The sequence below is a fragment of the Teleopsis dalmanni genome, chromosome 2 (assembly GCF_002237135.1).
Source record: "Teleopsis dalmanni isolate 2A chromosome 2, ASM223713v2, whole genome shotgun sequence".
Taxonomy (NCBI): Eukaryota; Metazoa; Arthropoda; class Insecta; order Diptera; family Diopsidae; genus Teleopsis; species Teleopsis dalmanni.
In genome coordinates, this window is record NC_051847.1 from 135,156,569 (window position 1) to 135,160,291 (window position 3,723).

A 3,723-nucleotide genomic window follows, 5' to 3' on the forward strand; every position below is an offset into this window, starting at 1 on the left:
ACAAGAAAACATACGGTCCCGAATCTTTCTCCACCCTATCTACGAGGTTCTGTGATACATGTGAAGGAGGAAGCCAAATTTTTAGGTATAGTTTTCGACAGGAAACTCACTTGGAAGAAAAACACTCTAGAGCGTGCAAGAAAAGCCAATGTTGCGCTTCTTCTATGTCAGAAAGCTATTGGTAAGAAGTGGGGTCTTCAACCTCGCATCACCCAATGGCTATATATAGCTGTTATTAGGCCCATATTGATGTATAGTATTACGGTATGGTGGACAGCTCTTGATAAATCTTCGTACTGCTCAGTACTTAACAGGATTCAGCGTAGAGCTGAACTCTGTATTAGCGGGGCGCTATGCACCACACCATCCATTGCACTAGATTTGATGCTTCAGTTACTGCCAATGGATATTATTAGTAAACAAATGGCAGCTTCATCTGCTTTAAGACTAAAAGCTACCTCACAATGTAGAGACAGTGACTATGGTCATGCCTCCATTCTAAATCTTTTCAATTTTACTCCTAAAAACGTTGATTACATCACACCCACTCTCAACTTTGACAGGAAATTTGATGTCGTGTTTCCATCTAGAGAGGTATGGACGTCAGGTGGCCCCTTCTTAGATGAGGGCGTAACCATCTTCACTGACGGATCCAAAACAAGTAGTGGTGTAGGTAGTAGAGTTTTCTCAGAGGAATTGAACAAATCTTCCTTCTTTAGGCTTCCAGATCATTGTAGTGTCTTTCAGGCGGAAGTGGTCGCCATCAGGGAAGCTATAGCTTGTTTGAATGTAGATGATATATTTGGCAGGAATATATACATACTATCAGACAGTCAAGCTGCATTAAAGTCCTTGAGTTCGGTTCAATTTACATCTAGGACGTTTCTTGACTGCTACACATCTCTAAACGAAATGTCGACGCAGCTCAATATTTCTCTAATCTGGGTTCCCGGCCATAGGGATATTTTCGGAAATTGCAAAGCAGACGAGTTAGCCAGAAAGGGTGCTTCAGAACCATACTCGGAGCACCTAGACTATCTGGGCATATCGCTAACATCATGTAAACTGATACTGAGTTCTTTCTGCGCTAATACTTTTAATAAAAGATGGGAAGACTCAACGATATGTAGACATCTGTATGCAATCTGGCCACTTTCCGATAAAAGGAAATCGAAAACTCTCATTGAGATGTCCCGCAAGGACATTGGTCTTCTGGTAGGGTTGATTACAGGGCACTGTAAGCTAGGGAACCATGCTAGAAGACTAGGTCTTCCTTTCAACCAAATCTGTCGTAGCTGTGGGGAGGACGATGAGAGCGCATCTCATCTGTTGTGTTTTTGTCCAGCTCTTGCACGTCGGCGATTTAGTACTCTAGGGGCCCCCTTCCTTGAGGACCTGGACCAGTTACAGGATCGGGCTTTAAATAGCATTTTATGCTTCGCAAAAGGTTCTAGGTGGTTTTAAACCCTGAGGTTTCTTTTACTTTCTTTTAGTATTTATATACGGCATCACAATGGGCCAATAGGCCTAAGTGGATCCAATAGGGATCACCGGTATAACCTAACCTAACCTAGTTTAGTTTAGAGTTTAGTTCACCAATATAAATGAAAGATATAAGGACCTTTCTCAAACTATTTCAGAAACTATTGTTTTGACGCAGTGTTAAAAATCTATTTATTGATTTTTGAATAGAATTGTTTGCATTTTTTTTTTAAATTAATTTTTATTTAATATTATTTTTTGTTTTAGCTTATAATTTTATTTTTATTTTATTTTACTATATTTAATATAGCGCATAAAATACAGTTCTAGTTCTATTACATTCTGGAACAGCAATGTAAATTGCTTGTCTCTAAGCATATTAACCAATGTACAGACATAAATTCGCCTTGAGTTCTAAGTAAATTTAATGTCTGACTGTATAGAGAACATGGTGCATGGGTAATGGAACTACGATCTAAGTTCAAATTGTACTAAGATCAGGTAAAAAAACACTTTAAAAAATTTAAAAAAATTTTTTGTTGGATCTACCTCAGAAATAAAGCTTTAATCACACATTAAATTTGCCAAAATGGCTACAACAAAAGTAACGTTTAGGTCTATTGCTAAGGATAGGTGTATGCATTACAAAACTTGAACTCTTTGATAAATATTATTTAAATTTAATCGCCCATTATTCGATCAATTGAAAATAATAATTATGCACATTATAGACATTTGAGAAGTAACTTTTTTTTTTAATATAAAAAGGATGCCCAAATCTGCTTAGCAGATTCTATGGCACTAGCGCTGGAATATTTGCAGTTTTTAAAGCAACAACGTTGATATAAAAGATATTTTGTTAAAATTTTAGATTGAAAACATTATTTAGCTTAGACTTCGTCTATTTACATTGTGCTGTTATTATAAAGTTTATTATGATTTAAACAACAATTTATAGATGAATTATGAATTATATAAAAAAGTAATGTAATATGCAATAAATATTTTGCCTTCCATTTTGTTGGTTCTTTGGTTAGTAATTTGGCAGCCACTTAGCAGTAATAAGTAGTCACAGATGATGGCTGTATTTACCATATTTGAAAATTCCAAAACATTTTCATTTCAATAAACTAATTTTATTAATTTGAAATGGAATTAAGTGCTACTGATGGTACGATAAGCCGTTACCAAATTAGCAGCTCATAAAACGTTACGAAAGATAATCAACTAAGCTGAGAGATGTTCTCAGTAAACTGTTAATATACTAAACACAATATGGGCCGTGTTAACATATTAATCAATTAACTACATGTAATGTGTAATAGCAGCGCAAAGATATATCTTAATAATGTAGCAGCACATTAAAATCAAATTGGGTAAACTCCATTAATTACTGTTACATAAGATAATGATTACGGAAAACTGACGATGAAAAGATATTGTAAAAGTCTTCTGCACCTGTAACTTGAAGTGGAAAAAGAATATCAACAGATTGCAAATTAAGTTGATGCGTCTTTTTCATCGTTACATGCACGGCTGCATTAGCACCAAAAGTCTCATATAAAAGTTGTTGGCTACAAAAAAAATGTAACTTAACGGCAATCAACACCGAACCAAGTTTTTTAGCTTCTCTTTTATTTTTTATCTTCACATCTTTAAATGCATGAAAGCTGCTTACAGATTCGCATTGCCAATATGCCAATATACCAATTTTGGTGTTTAAATTGCAGTTGCAGATACAAAAACTGAAGATACAACAATCAAAACAGATGCTGCATCTTCAAAGTATCCTGATGAGAAAAAACACAGAATCAAGCAAACAGGTTAAATAAGCAAACTATATTTCAGAAGTTGTACATATTGACAAAAATACATACAAGTACATATATTGTATATTGTATTTATTCAAACGTATTATTTGTAACTTTAATTTTCTTTAATAGCTGCTAGTGGGCTCTCTTTTGCAGTACATATTTTTATTGTTTAGCAAATACTAGGTGCCACAACTCGGATACTCAGTATTCACAATATATACCTACGTATTTTGTCGTGTTTATTTTTTATATCAACTGCGTAAGAATTTTAAACATTTATTTATTATTTTTACTCAAATTTGAATTAAGAATTATAACAATCCACAGAATTGATTTTAATGATCGAATAATTAAAAAAAAATTTAGTTTAATTTCACTTTTTTTTAAAATGTTATAATAATCACTTTTATATAGTATATAGTGTCTT